Source organism: Rhea pennata, chromosome 6, assembly GCF_028389875.1.
Source record: "Rhea pennata isolate bPtePen1 chromosome 6, bPtePen1.pri, whole genome shotgun sequence".
NCBI lineage: Eukaryota > Metazoa > Chordata > Aves > Rheiformes > Rheidae > Rhea > Rhea pennata.
Window position 1 is genome coordinate 14,306,230 of NC_084668.1, and position 17,574 is coordinate 14,323,803.

A 17,574-nucleotide genomic window follows, 5' to 3' on the forward strand; every position below is an offset into this window, starting at 1 on the left:
GCAACACTTTAAGGCCAAAGGCAAAAGAAAGCTTGTTTGGGCACTCTGTCCATTTTACCAAACAACTCCTGAGTTGAGGGTAGTCCTTCTGGTAACCTGCAGATCATTTAAAACTCATTTACAGATACAGAAGAGTGCACAGTCCCCACCCTGGCTAGTCTGTGACATTCAAACAGGTCTGAAGTTTGGAGTTTTAGTAGAGCTTTGCCAACAAGGACTTAGAAGACAAAGGAACAGCTATCTCCAGTTTACAGATACTTGGCTGCTTTAAAACAGTTTAAAACAGAACTTAATAGCTGCAAGTCCTAGAACTGTGTGGAAGACTGTTTTCTAGACATTTTCTGCATCAGCGTCACTTAGATTCCAAAACCTCCTCACTGGACTAGGACCCATAGGGTCATTTTTTTCAGGCTCATCACAATGTCTGCCAAGAGCATGTGCCTCTTATTTATGTACAACATGCTGGGGAGATGACTCCACACTTTGCAGATTCAACGTGCTTGTTTGAAAGAGAGTCATGGGCAGAGCTTAGGGTCAGCTGTGAGCATGGCAAGGGTGAGGAGCAGCACCCTGCTGCGCAGTCACATCCTTTACCCCATACACGGCAACATGTGTCTGCGCCACAGCTCTCCCCACAACCCGAGCTGAGGACACAGTGAGATACACCACCAGCATTCTACCACAGGCCAGGCTTACCCTGGCACCTCTCCTTGATACCCTGGTGCTGCTCTCCAGCTCCCTGCCCTGCTGCTCTCCTCCTGCTCCTTTGCAGCTCAGAAAGGCTCCCTCTGTGGCAAAGGCACATCTCAATGCTCAGATGTTAAACAGGTGCTAAGGAAACACAAGGCAAGTATCCAAACCATCCTTGGGCAACAGACTTTAAAAATGCATGACTCAAGTCCACACTCCTATCAAGCGCTTTTGCCCTGCCAACACCTGAGAAGAACAGCTTGCATGGATGTGAGTCGGCAGCAGAACTGGGCACAGCTCCCTCTGCATGCAGTGCTGGCTTTCTCTTGGAAAGAGAGTTAACCAGGTCTCAGCATTTACCAGTCAGCACTGCTTAGAAACCTGAACAGTCAACAGCAAAGCTGAAGTACTATTTAGGTAGCATGACTGGACAATTCCATATATTAAGAGAGCAGTAGTCCAAGGTCAACACATCTTAGACACCACTCTACAGGTCAATTCACCCAACTTGAGCCCCTACTACAGCTGGTTAAGTTAACTAGATGCTCTCCCTCTGCAGTCAATGCAAAGAGAGACAAATGTCTCCAGAGGGTAATTGAGAGCAAGAAGCAACTTTGATTCAAGACTGTGCAGGCAGGCTGGGAACATGGGTGGTGGGGACCACAAATCAACTTCAGCAAAAACCCACATTAGGGAACACTAAGCCTTTTTTCCTTCCAAGTTTAATCTAAATCCCCTTGCCTCAATTTTTAAGTCTTTCAACTGGTAGTAATGTGGGAGAGTATATATGTGTGTTCATTAACGCTTCCATTATGCTCCATGGTTTGGCAGGTGGTGCTGCATTATGGATGTAAACAGTGCCAGCAAATGAGTCTACAGCACTTCACTAGATTAGCATGCTATGAAAAGTCATACCTCAAGAGTCTCTGGCACTCACTTAAAGCACCTCAGATGACTGAGGCAACAGCTGGGCTCCAAACACTACTATTCTGTGCAATCACATCAAAAATTCACTCACAACTTAAAAAAAAAAAAAACCAAACTCCATTAATAAAACAGAATCCCTTCTATTTGCCAATTAAAGGGAAAGCGGGAGGCATACCTCCTATTGCCCCAAAGCATCTTTCCCATACTGAACTGTAACTTCTGGTTTTTCCACATATAAAGGTTCTAGCATCCCCACCAGTGAAACACACCATACAGTTACATTGTTGTTCTTATTATACTAACAGATGTCCAGAAACTGTGGGGTCAGGTTCCCTGCAGACAGCTCTCCCAGAGGGATAGGACGCACATAGCTACCCCAACCACCTGATGACTATGTAGTGCTACGTGTCATTACATGCACAACCGTACAGTGCGCCAGCTCCCATGAGCCTGCAGGACTCCTACTCTACCTGGACAACAGGAAGAGTCATCTTCCAGTAACACCACGTGGAAGTGTTACTGGAAGATAACCGGACAGAGTTTCTGAGGCCAGGCTCACCTACGCTATACTACCAAGGTCAATGTGAACTGCTTTCAAAGAGGAGTCCCTGGTTCTTGACTAGTTCTGCCAGGGCATTGTTTTGGTTCAGTTACTCTGCTCTCCAGAGGATTAGCAGAGGGTAAACATATGTAAACACATTTCATTGCTTTGATTCTTACATGAGTTTTAATTCCCTGTAGACCTCTGAGGATAAATTTCATAGAAATGCTTAGGCTCCGCCTTCAGTGCCTACAACAATCTATTTTTCCTTCCATTCATCATATAGCTACGATGCCCAGCTACCCTGCTCCAAAGTCATGGCAGAGCAAAGACATTTCTCCAAAATACTGGGATGCAGCCTTGCATTGCTCTGACCTTACTTTACCTCCTAGCAAAGTCATATGGTCTCGTTTGCCATCCCTATGTCTGTAGGGTGCCATTATTTTAAAACATCACCAAGACAAAATGCTAGTCTTAGTCTTAGCAACTCAGCTACATCTCTTGTGTATCACCTTTTAAATATCAGGCTCATAGAAAGAACAAGAAATTAGGATCTGGCCCTTCTTTGAACTGCTGGGTTCTCCTACTAACACATATTCACTCCACATAGCAGTCTTTTTCATATGCTTCAGTACAGTCAAGGACATTGTAAAAATAAAATTTGAACTGAAAGATAACTAGAGATATCCTTATGTTTTATCTTGACCTTGTGAAATTGAATAACATGAGATGGCTTCCCCTAACAGTGTCCTGACATATTTCTGCACATAAAATTCTATTGAAAGCACAAAAGCATAGATAGGAACAGCATGGATTCCAGTCACTTTAAAAAAAAATAAAGTCCCAAAGCATTAAAGGCTGGTAAGGGACAAGATTATTTTCATCCTGCCACAGCATGTTTCAATTTAACCACTGCATCTCTCAGCACTTTTGGTTTATACTCTTTTACCACACAGAGACACAAGTTTAGAATACACCCAGCCTTATGAAGGGGAAATGATACTTTGGGTCATCAACTTCATGCGCTATGTCCACTCACCCACTTCTTGTCAAAGCTTTTGAAGTGCACTGGTCTTAAAACAGGAATTAGTTCACATTAGCCTAGGGTCGAGAGGGCTTGAAGAGTGAAAGCTCTAGTTTGGGAGGCATTTCAGGAGCTTGCTGGGGCCAAGCACCTCCATCAGCAAGTCTCTCCCTCATCCATTTGCTAACTAGGAGGCCCTGCCCTGGGCTGCCTGCCTCTCCCCACCACAGAAGGCCAGAAGACATCTCCTCACAACCTTCCCCAACTCCTCTTTTCCTGCTCTAAAGATGACAGACGTCCACCCACCTCTTGAGTTTGGAAACCCTTCACTGCTCTCACGATTCATCTTTGCCCCTTCCTGCTGCTCAGTTACTCTTCTGTCTCTTGCAAATCTTCCCAAGCCCACGCTAACTAGAGCCACTAGTTAGCCACTATTTTTCTCACGGCTTTTAGAAACAGATGAGAATCTGACCTCCAAACCAGAGGATTCCTTCCAGTGTTTGGTGCTGCTAAAGAAATTATTCTTACACAGCACAAAATCAGATCAGTTCTTTACACAGTTCATGCTTGAAAACATGATTTTTTTCCTCCTTTTCTTCGACAACTTAACATTTATTCCCATATCCTTGTGAGGCTAGTGTGTAAACAACAGGGAGTGACTTGCTGTGCTCAGGAGGCCTTAGAAAAAGAGTTGTATTTCTCTGCCCTCCCAGATCCAGGAAGCCACCCTCCTGAGGTTCAGAGTTTCTGAAGTTCATAATTTTAAAATCCAAGGAATAAAAATGGGTTGCCAGAGATCCTTAGTAGCACAAAAGTAGCTAGATACTGTTCCATTATTAAATAACTCAAATCCCAAATGGTTAATTAAACAGACTTGCTACACCGCAAAAAGAATAACAAATTATATATTCCCTTAGCAAACTTCACTGATTAACATGAAAGACTTTTCATGCTCCATAGGCATTCTATGCAAGCCAAACTTTAGAAGATAGACTTAATACTCCATAGGTAAATTTCATGTAACAAAATACTCACAGCTCACAGAATAGGGCTAATGCAGCATCTTATCAGCCTCCGTGCCGCATTAAGCCATACTGCAGAATGAGCAAAGGAAATGATGCTCAACAGAATATTTTACCAGAGCTTTCAGTATCTTTTTAGACAGGACCAAACCCCAGGAAAGCAAATGGCCCACTCAGCTGCTCATGCACACTGTATCTGTTTGCAGATTAAGTTTAAAGACCTTGGCACATGGATAAAACAGAGAAGTCTCTCCCAGCATTCTGCCCTTGAGCTACAAAATATTTTTTGAAGCAAAAGCTGCAAGTACTTATTCAAGTCCACCTAGGCACTACGGCTCATGGTGACCTTCACATTTTCAATCTAGAGTTACAGTCTTTCACTCAGCCACCAACAAGGTGGAAGTGAGGCAGAGTGGGCACTGGATGGGCTCAGGCAACACGTGCCTTATTTGCCATGGCTGGTCACGTCTCAGGTGTAGAGCTGGGGTTATACAGGGAACTAACAGCTAAATCATTTGCTACTCTGAGAGCTAAGGCCATACATATTTGATGTGCTGTTTCACAAAAACAATTTGCAAAAGTCTGGGGTTTTCCCAGAGCACTGTGGTGTGTCTCCTCCTCCTCAATTAGCAGCGGACTCTTGTCCCCACCTAAGGCCAACACCCATAAAACCAACTCCCAATCCGCCCCTTTGCAGCCTGTCAGGAAGCCATCCTGAGCCAAAACAATTCCTTTGGTGACCTCCACCTTCATTGGCCCACAGTACCAGTTCAGTGAAAACTCTCGATGGCTTTTTCTAGGATTGAACGCCATGATTCCTATGTAGAGATAGATGTCCTCCACCCAGCAAATCTTGTATTAACATTGATAGCTCTAATGTATCTGTACAAGTATTACACAAGCTATCGGTTATACGTTTTCTGAAGATCACAATCTCTATTGGATTGTCAGTTGCTTATGCAGACCACTCAAGAGCTATTTAGGTATGTTAAGTACAGATGATAGACCTGATAACAATGTCTGGATGCGCCTGAAATTAAATTCCATCTACATCCTGTTACTTTACCTCATTCTGTACCCATTTGGAGTACAGTACTACTGGTAAAGGAGCTTCTGTCACAGCTCACAAACTTAAGAGATGAAAATGCATCCTGCCAGTGCTAGATCATTTTTAGTTTAAATGGAAATGTGAATTTAAGTCTTACTTATGAACTACACAGTCAGAAAAGTGGTATGATCACATAATGTGTTACAGTTCCATTCCTAGCTTTACACACACGAGTTTGAGCTGCTTCAGGAACCCATACCAAGGCATTTCTAAGGCTTCTGAGCTCTTGATTTTTAACCTTAAGCTTTGCATAAGATCAGTTAAGTGTGAGGAATATACGGTTCTGTTTGATTTACTCTTTTGGAGTGACTGGGCGCCTTAAGACATGTGGCAGTGCAGAGGATTCTCACTGCAGCAGGAATGGCCATTAGCATCCTTTTATGTTGGGCTGGGTGGGTCGTTGTTCCAGCTATAGGGTATCGGACTCCCTGTAAGATGTTGTGCTTTCAGCAAGGCAAATAACAGATCCCTATTCAAAACCTTTATACCGCCTCTTTTGGTGGCGAGATAAGGAAGTATTTGGTTCAACAAACTAGCCCTAGATCATTACAGACTTTTCTGTTTTCTAGCATATCCCTCAAAATATACTGAAGGAAGCTTCAATAAGCTCAGTTTCATACTGGTATAACAGATTCTTTCAAAAAAAAAAAAAAAAAAAAAATCCCCAAACCACTATAAGCCTGAAGATTTCACTTTGATTATTATTTTCAGTTCTGTTCTGCAACTCCTCCTCTCAAATAAGTAGGCAAAGCTGAGACTTGGAGTGCCTGTAAAACGCAGATTTGGTAACAGACGTTCGCCTGAGTTTGTTCCCACAGCTTGGCACAAAGCCCAACTCCATCCTCTCTTCTTGGCCTACCTAGTAGAGAAGTTAAAGCCCCAGCCCCTCCTCTACCTGTGCTCAGAGCTTAGCCATGCTGGTAGGCAGACACTTGAGAAGATTAATTCATTGGTGCTCTCAAGCAGACCAATATTTCATTAATGTTAAGAGACTTAAAAGGAAAAAAAAGAAAAAATGTTGCACTTAATTAAATGCAAGTCAACTAAATTCAATAGCATCATGACACACCATAAAAGAAAGTATGCAAAATGTGGCATCCTTGTGCCCCTAGCTGGCTCCGAAAGGAAAGCAGCTCTGGCAGTTTGCACTACAGCAGACCACAACCTTATTTCTCTCTGGGACAGCTGCTCCTGCAAAGGGCCTGGCAGGCTGCAACGGAGGCACAGGCGGTGCCTGCTCCCACGTACGCCCCAGACACTGGAGCTGTGGTGGGATGGAGAGGCAGAGGGATGTCCCTGCCCTGCAGCTGAGGCCGCGGCTCTCCAGCAACTGCAGCAAGGGCATCGCACAGCTGCAGCCCTCGGCTCAGCAAACTTGAGTCTGGTGCCACTCGCATCTAGGTCCGGGGAAGCTGATAACACCGAGCACTTGCCAGGTTTTCAAGGAGAGCATTTCACTGTAACTAGCACAATCTGGGCCTGGGATAAGGCACAGCATGTTTTACAGCTGACTTGAGTGGGCTTTAGTTTGATCCGTAAATCCTCTAAACACTTCACAGGAGTATTACTCTATTCCTGCTGCCTTCAGCCTCACAAGAGGTAGACATAAATATTGAGCATTAGCACTGTGCCCCATGACTCATTTTTTCTCCTTTTTAAATATAGCATCCCATAAATGTGAATACATTCTGGGAAATAAAACCCACATTGTTACTGTTCACCATGCAAAAAAAAAAAAAAAAAAAAATCATTCTGCAAGCTGTACAAGTTTCCACCACCCCTCAGGAAACACTTTGGTGCCTCCTCAAGAGGCCCAACACTGAGCAAAAGCAGTTCTTTGTCGGGTAGGAGACATCTCCCAGGCAGTGCCGAGATGCAGCGCAGAGGAGTTTGCAGCGCCCTTACCCCGCATAGGTCTCTCCTGCTCCCAGCCCCATCATCCCCACCAGCATCCATCCTGATATGTCTGACTCCAGCAGAGAGGCAGAAAGCTTCAGTGCAGTCAGTCCAGCCACTTTTAGTAACCCTGTCAACGGGAAGGCAAGCAGGGCTGGCTCTGGGCACAGGAAAAGCAGGGGTTTGCCAGGGCAGCAGTTTTGATTGCTGTGAAGCAGCCAGTGCCACATTTGGGAGGCTGGGTTTTCTGGAGAAGCAGCGGTGACTCCTCAAGCTGGAGAGACACCCCTCAGTCCCCTCATCCTCCAGGTATGCTTTTCCTTCTCTATTTCTCTCTCCCTCACCAAGCCTGAACTTTCCTCCTCTGAAGAGCAAAACTCCACCTCTTCTAGCCAAGGAAATGCCCTGAGCTGGCTCAGAAATGCCCAGAAGGAACCTGTTGGAAAAATCTATGGATCAGAGCTAGGCACTTTTCACAGGAGCGAGATCCAATTTCACGGCTCTCCTGCCTGCTCACCTCCAGACTTTCCCATACAAGCTTTTGTGCTTTCCTGAACTCCCCAACTGCAGAACAGAAACAAATCGTATGTCCCTATATCACAGGTATGATGCAAAATAAACATACTTAATCATTAATACTTAATCATCCAAGAGTGCTTGAAAAAAAATGTATCACAAGTACCCAAGAGTAATTTATCATCTCTAACAAAGAAAGCTAAGACTGAAAGCAAATTAAGGTCTTAGCTATGCAAACATGAATACGACAACATGCAAGACTGTTTGCTTAATCTATTTGCTTCTTCTGATAACTACGTTTGTTCTGGTGACTCAAAGTGTTCCAGCCTCAAGTTGCTTGCAGTCAGCACCCCAGTTTGCATCTAGAGAAATGCACGTATTACTCTGCCCACAGTGATGGCCAGGCTGTCTCTTGTCTTCCTAGTTGTCCTAATGACATAGCTGAAAATACATACATATGCCCAACCCTGCTGTCAGACGACCAAAGAACAGACATTTTAAAATCCCTGACCTCTCTAGCAAGAGTACCCATTAGAATCTATTTTCCATAGCATTTTTTCAGATGCTTTCTTCAACCTCCTTAGTTAATACCTGAAATACGTGGAGCAGTAGAGCTGCCACACTCATCTTAGAAACTGACATTTTAAAGACATGATAACAGGAGTCTTTTGGTAAAACTTTCAGGATTCTGGGAAGCTTAAAAACCTGATTTAAAACAGTGACTAAGACTCTTAAGAATCTAACTCCCAAAGTCACATAGGTAGTTTTGAATGTGTTACCCTTTTAGAGTAATTATGCTATCAAAGTTCCAGTCAAAAGCTAATGAGCATTACTAATATATGCCAATGAGTGAGCTCGTAAATGAAAGACCTTCTCACTTTATTTATGCTCCAGTAAATCAGAAAGCACTCCAAGACTTACTTACACATACGAGAGCAACGGAACTGACCCTAGGAAACACTTAGCTAGGTTAAAGCATACCCCAGGGAGCAGGCTGACTGTAAACTGGCTGTCAGCAAAGTCGCAGTGGGGGCTGATGTAGTTCTGCTCATTTTCATCTTAAATGATGAAAACTTGGATTACTTTTTTGGTCTTCAGCAGAGGAACACCAGGTGCTATGTGCTCCACCATGTTTGATTACTGCTAATCACCATTCAGGTGCCAATAGCTCTCAGTAAGTCCTCAGTCATGCTCTTCACTGAACCAAAGACTAGGCAGATGCAATCACGAGTTGGCTGGGGGAGATAGCAATAACCAAGCACGAGAACAGAGGTGAGCAAACCAGCTGGAGGCATTTCCCTTATATTTGGGAAAACACATGGATTTTTCCCTCCATGAAATGGGGCACGATTTCATAGCACCCCATGAAGAAACGGGCCACCAACTTACCATCAGGTAAGTTTATCAGGTTAATACAGGAAAGAACTGTTGTACATTCGGAAGCGAAGCTTTGTGTAAAACTAGGTGAACAGATTTTGCAGCATTAAAAACGGCTTAGACAAAGCAGAGAGTTGAGAAGGATGGAGAAAGGTAAGAGAATATTAAATCCATTTTTAACCACACTGCATAACGTTACATATTTGGTACAACGTTCTTTCCAAAGCAGACCTTCAGAAAAAGGTAAGCAACTCACGGCAGGCAAGACAGGCATCACGTTATCTGGGGGCAGGAGAAGGGAGTCAGCACACTGTTCAAGCAGCTCTTCATAGAAGTAGAAACAGAAAGGCATTCAAGACTAATCTCAAGCCCGAGAGTTGGGATCAATGGCAAAAAAAAACTCCCAGAGGTAAATGCAAATGAGGAAGGTCAAGATTTAGCCAAAAATTGTAAGAAGTCTCGCTTGTAGAAGGGCTGAGCAATTCCGTGGGCTGTTTCTGGCCAGTATTCAATCAGGCACAGGACAGACATAACAGAAAAGGGAATCCAATCCCAAAACATCTCAACTATTTAGGTGTCTCCTGAGGCACCTCAGCATTTACTGCTATATTTATGCTCCCAACACACCTCATGGAGAAGAAACTTTTATTACCCCATTTCAGAGATAAGAAATATGAGTTCAGTGAGAGGCAGACTCGCTGTCAGAAACAGGTATAAAAGGTGCTGATTTCAGCCTAACTGCCTTTGACAGAGAAGATATTCGGAGACAAGTTTTCCACCTCTTCAGCGAGCTCCAATTGCTCCCTCTGATGTAATCTATACATCTGCGCAGCGCTAACCACCAGTTATCAAAGATTTAATGTCTGAAGCAGTAATATCTGCAGGAGGGTCAGTAACAAGTACTATAGCAGACTACCTAAAATAACCTCCCCTGATCCTTCCTCCACCTCTTCCTTCAATCCTTACTTCAGCAGATATCCATCTTATTTATCTGTAGTTACTTCATGATTTAACAGCAGTCAGTTCGCCACATCTCCATGTAAGCTTTCCATACGTATTGCTCCCTCACTGACATTTTCTCACATATACATGCCTGGATCAGCAATTGCTCCACTAAATTCTCAAATAGAGAGTAAGGGTCATAAATCTCAAAAGGAAGCATGCCAAGAAATCCAGCACCTGATGTTACAGCTGTTCGTTTCTCCCCTCTGCTCAGAAAGAGCCAGTCATAGCTTATTGTGGGTATTATTAAAGTTTATGAATCTGCTCTAGATTTACATTAGATGTAAACCATCAGCATGTGACCCACCGGGCTGCTTACCTCTCAATACTTGATATTCCCTGTGGGGAGGAAAAAAAAAAAATACAGGCAGTGATGCTCTAGTAGGACAAGATGACTGTATTCCCCCCTCCCCACTAAATACTTTCTCTGTCAAGTCTCTTCTGTAAGCAACAGCAGCAGAAAACAGCAGCAACTCCATGAAGGAGTGGGCCAATGTTCCTCCCATCTGCCAGTCCCACGCTCATTCTGTTTTCACTTGGACCGAATCCTCTGAGCCCCTTCTGCTCTGTATTTCATTAAATTTGGGTGCCTCAGACACCAAGAATAATACTTGTTGATCTTTGAAAGGTCAGCTTCAAGTATGTTTTGATATCTTTTAAGACTATTTCTCTTCCTCAGGACTGTTTACAGCACTGTTAGAAGCCTGAAAATGAATTCCGTATATCCCCTACTGAATCTGTTCCTTCAGCCCTGATCTACTCAGTTACAGCAGTAAAAGCTCCTGCAAACACCAGTCTCCTACCCCTCTTTGTTCCTGCAGATATATGTTAATATTCTCCATCTCACAGGGTAGGGCCTGGATTCCCCTCTGCGTTGAGGGCTGTGTATACCCATGCTAAGTTATGATCCCTTCCTCCTACATACAACCAGCACATGTAAGGGTGGAAAAAGAGATATGCAGTCATGCAGACGATGCAATGCTGAGGTAAGACTGAGGGTAGCTACCAACCACAGAGGCAACACTGTGCACCAGAGCCCCAAACACATTGTAAAGACTGAGGAAGCCAGAAGCAGGGAGTCACCAACACCAACAGCTTCGCAGTAGCAGTAAAAAGCAAATAAAACACGTGGAAAAAACAGACTAGTCCAGTTGAGGTCTGGATTCTAAAACTTTCAAAGAGCAGATTAATTCATCTTAATGAATTAACCCACTCATACCAACAGGCCAGCATGGAGGGCCCGTTTTGCAACCAGGGAAGGTAGGTAGAGGCTCTTGGTTTGAACTCACCACAGAGAAATTTCACACCTAAAGAGCAAAGATAAAAAGGAATGGGCAGAAACAGAATGAAACCAAAACAGCTTTCCTCAAAGAGCCCTCCAAAATTAAGAGCAGAGGAGCACAGAGTTTCTGTCCCGACAGTCTCAGCAGCAAAGCACCATCAGGTGGCCACAGAAACCACATGGTACGAACCAAGGGGGCCATGCAGGTCTTGGGTACAGGACCCCACTTCTGTTCACCATTGATGAAGAGTGCCAAGGAACCTGCAGCATATCAGCTATGGTAACGATTCACCACATTCGTTTGTCCTATATTTACCTGTCCTTGCACTCTACTTTGCCAGTACCACCACCAGCTCAGGTGCAGGGCTTATCCTTGTCCTCCTCTGCCCAGTCCCAAAATGCCAGCAGGTGTCTCTCAGTGTCAAAAGGTGTGTGGGGAGAAGGAGAGATGCAGCCCTCTAACGGCTGGATACTCTAGTTTCATCCCTCCTTTTCAGTAACCTCAGTCCCTGTTTAAGGAAAAAATCCCAATCTTCCCCCCCCAAAGCTTCCCCAGTAAAAAAGGCAAGCTTTGTTTCTTTAATTCTTAGTTCCTCTGCAAAAAATCTTCAGCTTATGAAAACACCCACCAAAAATGTCAACAAATAGCAATTGTTTTTCACATAAATTCTGAAAGCAGATGCTGGGCCAGCTCCATCCCTGCTGTAACTCCTCTGATTCAGCAGTGACACTAGTGGGATGTTTAGCCCTCAGCAATCCAGGCTACTCACTGTACCGTGCGAGAGATCTCCTGAAACAGGAACACAAAAATCAAAGAAGAGTCTAACAAGTGGATGCAGAACTATATAAGATAAAGAACTTCAATTTTTTATAAAGTATCTGTACTATTATTTAAAGAGATACTAGTGCTTTTATATCTTGGTGCTTATGTACCACAGACAGAAATCCTCTCTCAGGTAGGCTGTCCAAAACTACACTTTTCTTTCTTTCTTTCTTTCAAAGCTATTGCTTCATTGTTTCCTTGCTGCACCTTTGTCTTCTTCTCTCTTACCTTCCCTTAAAATATTTTTACAAAAGCAAAAACTAACAGGACACTATCAGGACACTTTCGTGATAGTCCTAACAGATTCAGAGCACTAGAGAAGCACCTTTCATAAATAAAAATAACTGTACCTTTCATACAGTCTTAGGCCTTTGAAATGGCTTTATCCCGCACACAAGACCTGAGCTAACTCGATAATTTCATACCAAAGTACAGAAAGGTCGTCTGCACAGAAGTATGACTGCAAAACCGGTACATTTGTTATTGGTGCTATTGTATGAACAGTTTCCACATCAGACGCAAATAGATTTTTTTCCAGTAACCAGCATCCCTTTAAGCCTGTCACTAAAATCCTGACTTTAGATGACTCATAAAATAACTAAGGAATAGAGAGCTTAGATTTTCATACTTTTGTAACATACGGCAACTAAAGTGGAAAACTGCCAGTCAGTTTGTGCCTAAGAGTGCTGCAGTCGCCGGTACGAGGGGAGGGTCTCATGCGGGCCCCGACTCCACCGCGGGGTTTGCTCCTCTAACAAATCCCCAGCCTCTACCCCAAACAGCTTGCAGCGTAAAGTCCCGATCATTAAATCAGATTAACAGAGATAGTTGCTACACCAGCCTAAGACCGCCAACGCACAGGATGCTGAAACTGGTCCATCCACAGTCTAACTCTAACTTACTCCTTAACTTTCGCTTGGCTTAGCTTTATGCATTAGTTTCTCTGCCTGGGCAGCAGAGATTTCTACACAGTTTCCAGAGCTCTGGAGCCATTGCGGGGGGGGGGGGGGGGGGAAGAGAAAGCTGCAAGTTTTCTCTCTGATTACCAGTAATCCCAGACACAAGAGCTGAAAACTCCCAGTTCTTCAGCTGCATTTCAGTATTTTTCTCCAAGTAAAGAAAAAAATAAAACATGAAAAGTATCCCCTCCTCATTCCTCTGATAAAGGTAGCATCTGCATCTTTCTTTCAGAAGTCTAGCAAATTAATAAACCAATGAAATACCGAATGACACTAGGAAGCTTTCAGAAACTAATAGCCCCAAATCAGTTCTAACGCAAGAGAAGAAATCTTGCGATGCAAACACCAGAACAGGAACGCGGTGCTAAGGAGATCATTGTGCATATGAATGTGCTGGAGAGGGGGGAGGAAAGACCCAACCGCCACCAAAGAAACGCCAGCTCCGACAACCCCGCAGGCTCATGCCCACCTTTCCGTAGGCAGCGCAGTCCCGGAGGCCCCCTCCCCACCAGGCTCTCCGAGGAGGCAGAGGCGCAGCGCACAGCCCGGCCCTCTCCCATTCTATTTTTAAGCATTCACCAGAGAAAGAAAAGAGGAGGGGGGGGGGGGGAAGAAAGGAAAAGGCTGAAGAAAGCCGAAGCCCGCCGGGACGGCCCCAAGCCCCCCGCAGCACCCAGCTCCCGTACCATTGACCGAGGCTTCAGGTCCTGCGGGGCGGCCGCTTCCTGCCGGGCTCCAGGGCTGCGGGCGGCGGCGCGGGGCGCCGAGGGCCCGGGCGCGCTCCTGCGGCCGAGGGGCTGCGGGCGCCGCTCATGCCACGGCGGGGCACCGCATTCCGGCAGCGATGCTGCGGGGGGGAGGGAGAGGGGGGGAAAATAAAGAAATAGTAATAAAAAATAAAAAAAAAAAAAAAAAAAAAAGGAAGCCCGGGGGGGCGTTAGAGCGGGGTGTTACAGTAAGTTGGCCGGAGCGAGCGCGCTGGTCGCACCCCTCCGGGGCACCGCTGAACGCTGCAGCGCTTCCTAGGCAGAGCCCCGCAGAGCCGCGGGGCTCCGCAAAGCCACCGCACACCGCCGCGCTTCCTGCGGGGCTTAAAAAAAAACACTTAAAGAGCCTTCCCCCTCCCTTACAACTGAAAAACAAAACGAGAAACCAGCCCAAGACACCCAGCACCCCTCGCCAACGCCGCCCGGCCCCGCTCACCGGGGCCGCCCGCGCTGAGCCGCCCAGAGGCGCCCGCGATGGGCTGGGCAGGGCAGGGCAGGGCAGCACCGCCCGCTCCGCCTGGCGCGGCCCGGCCCGGCCCCGGCGCGGCCGCCGCGGGAGGGCAGCGGGCACCCGGCCGCCCCTTATAGCGCCGCGGCGCCTGCTATAAATAGCGCGGCCCCGGCGAAGGGGGGACGGCGCCGGGGGGCCGCGCGCGGCCGGGGCGGCCCCGACCACCCCGCGGCGGGAGCGGCTGCCCGGCGGCGCGGGCGCGCGGTTGCGGCGGCGCCGGGCTCGGGGGAGAGCGCTCGGCGCCCGTCCCCGCCCGCGGCCGGGCGGCGCCGCGGCCCCGACCCCCGCCCGGGGAATGGGCCCGTCCGCGGCGCGGCCTTAAGGTGGAGCGCGGCGGCGCCTTAAGTGCGGCGGCGGGGGGGGGCACGGAGCCCGGGGCAGGCGCGCGCACGGGCCGGCTACTAAATGCAGCTATATATGTGCGTGTGTGTCTGTATGTATATATACACACACACACACGCACATTATATATACACATATGCATATACACATATATTTATCCTAAACACACAGAAGCCTTATCAGGTTTTATCACAATAACAGAATTTGCATTTAATACACAGAGTTTTACTCCAGGTGGGACTTCAGGGAACAGATTGGCAGCGTTTACTTTTTCTGCCCCTTCTTTCTGCCCCTTCCTGGCGCTGGGAACCCAGACCAAAGCAGTGCTTCGCCTTCACGTCTCACCTGCGGTTTCCTTCGCCTCCACGTTCCTTGCTGCTGCAGGTTTATTTACACCCTGTGGCTCGCGGGATGCAGGGACCAGGCATGTGAGCAAGCATAGCCCGGGTTAGCGAGGCCCCGGGCGGTCGGGCTCTGCCCCTCTCCCCGCAGCAGCCTTCACGCACAGTCCCGCAAGGTGTCAAGCGCCCAGTGCACCCAGCATCACGGGACTGACTTACCTTGCTGGATCGTGGCCGGTCTCCGTGCTGCTTTGCAATGCAGATGAGTTACTTGGGTTGGTTCTTCTACACAAACACCCCCACTTTCCATCCTTTGCCAAATTAGCAATACTTACACTCTAGTACTCCCTGGAAACACCTACCCAAGGCAGCCTTGCAGTGCCACATCCTGTGGTTTCACACGACAAGAGCCTCCAGGACTTTACTACATTGGCAAAAGGCAGAAGGAGAAGCATGTTGCCATTTTACGAACAAAAAAATTAATTGTGTCTCCCTGTAGAAAACTGCATTGGTCTGCAAGCGCTGAGGACATGAGAGGGAACAGACATGCAGCAAGCAATCAGAGCTGGGCTACCCCGGCAAGCGTTGCCAGTGCTCACCCCATCACACAGCAAACAAGACTCCTTTGTTGTGCCCCGTCCTCACCAGAAATCATCTGAGCAAGTGGACCTCTCCGAAAGGCTGAGCTCCTCAAACAGCAGCCTCTCAGTAACAGGTAACCTGGGCAGGCCTCCTTCATTTCACTGAAAGGGGGCCTAAGCTAACACAAAGTATTTTACATTTATTATGAACTAGGAGTACTGCCACAAGCACAAACTGCAGATCAGCTGGCTTTAGTCAGCTGTAAATTCTTCACTAATCGCACTCAGTCTCAAGACTCAGCAAACGAGTCCAGAGGAACCCCATAAGCTTCTCTGACTAAAGCAGAGGACTGACACGGTTTGTTCATGTGAATCTACGGCTTGGCTTGCGAGACAAGCGTTTGTCAACAGGAGTCACAGGTTTGCATGTGAATTTGATGCAACCATTCGAGCTTAGCTCCTCTGCTGGCTGCAAGGTTTCCTGGCTGGCCAAAGCACGTGTGGGGCAGCAAGGGAGGTGCCCAGCTCCGAGCAATCCCGCTCTGTGCTGTCGCCCCGGCAAAGCTGCATGGTGTGCACGTGTTGCCACGAAACGCAGCAGGTTGTTCGTGTACCCCTGGAGGCATGGAAATGCTGTAAGTGCTGGGAAAACTACAGCCCCAACACCTTGTAGGCCCAGGGCTTCAGGCTTGGATCTTGAAATCTGAGCCTCTAGCTTCGCGCTTGGGCATCTTAAGTAGATTCCTATTCAGAGCAGGCACATTCCTACTTCTGCCGAGGCAGTTGTATTTCCAAATCAAAAGCATCCCAGCGTTCAGACCTTCACACCTGAAAACCTTTGGTGGATTTCATACCAGAGTCAGTAATGTTTGAGAGAAAATCCTCACGTCCTACCTTCTGCACTTCGGCTTCGGATCTCCCACATGGGTATTCCTTGGTTCTCAATAGTCTTCCTGCCCATATGAAATACTGAAGTTATATAAAGAGGAAAAGACAAAAATTCCTATTTCAACTTTCTTTTTGATTCCAGCCAGTATCTGGAGCAGCATTAATTTTTTTGCAGCGTGTGTTGGTTAACATGGCTAAAGGGGAATTGCTGCTGTGGTTGACAGCTTACACAATCCAACTCCTATTAAAGTGCATTTTTGTATCCTGCTGAGTCACCCCAAAGAGCCATCAAACAAAACTGCAAGTTCTGGTTGCTGACAGACATGTTGCCATGAAGAGCCCCCGTACCCCAGCTCTCCCTTGGAGGCCAGGAGTGCAGAATGGGCAAAATTTCAAAATGCAGAACTTAATCCAAAGCCAAAAGCAAAGACAGTCCTAAAAACTTCAGCCAACTTTTCCCCACAACATTTCTTTCCCCCCCCTGTTTTAGCTTCAGAAACAGGAGATTAAAGTGACTGTCCAGTCTCTGAACCGCTGGGGTGGGAGCAAACATCAAACAAACTCTAAAGATGCAGGTGCATTACTTGCATAGCACAGTGCTTCACTACAAGGGCTAGCTGAATGTGGCTCCTTATTGCCTGTAGTAAAGCTGAACAGGCTAAGGCAGCTTGTTTTGCCAGGGGCTGCCTTTCAGCCTGGCCGAGGAAACTTCTCTCACCGGCCCCTGGCGAGCTGTGCACCAGCGCTGGTTGTAAATGCACACGCTCACGTAGCCGGGTGGAAAAGCAAGAAGAATCAAGACTGTTTGTGCAAAGTAAATACTGGTTTTTTTTCTTTTTCTTTTTCCCTGCAGAGGCAGTGCAGTGGGTAAGACTGTGCCTGTAAAAGTCCCTGCCAGCGCAGCTGCGCCTGGCCAAAGCCCGGGCAGGCGAATGTGCCGTGCTGCCCTGAACGGCTCTCGCTGCAGCCGAGAGCAG

General features: G+C 46.8%; 1 protein-coding gene across 6 annotated transcripts in view; it reads right to left on the reverse strand.

The window, feature by feature from the left end:
- Positions 1–14,477, reverse strand: part of MRAS (muscle RAS oncogene homolog) — a 41,857-nt gene extending 27,380 nt beyond the window's left edge. For 4 of the 6 annotated variants that reach the window (XM_062578345.1, XM_062578342.1, XM_062578344.1 and 1 more), the window contains exons 1-2: positions 14,371–14,476; positions 13,854–14,014 (exon numbers count right to left, since the gene is read on the reverse strand). The gene's annotated coding sequence lies outside the window, so the exon portion shown is untranslated. Of the gene's footprint in view, positions 1–13,853; positions 14,015–14,370 lie in introns of all 6 variants that reach the window. The other 2 variants (XR_009958734.1, XR_009958733.1) reach the window with 1 other exon arrangement.
- Positions 14,478–17,574: the final 3,097 nt, after the last annotated feature.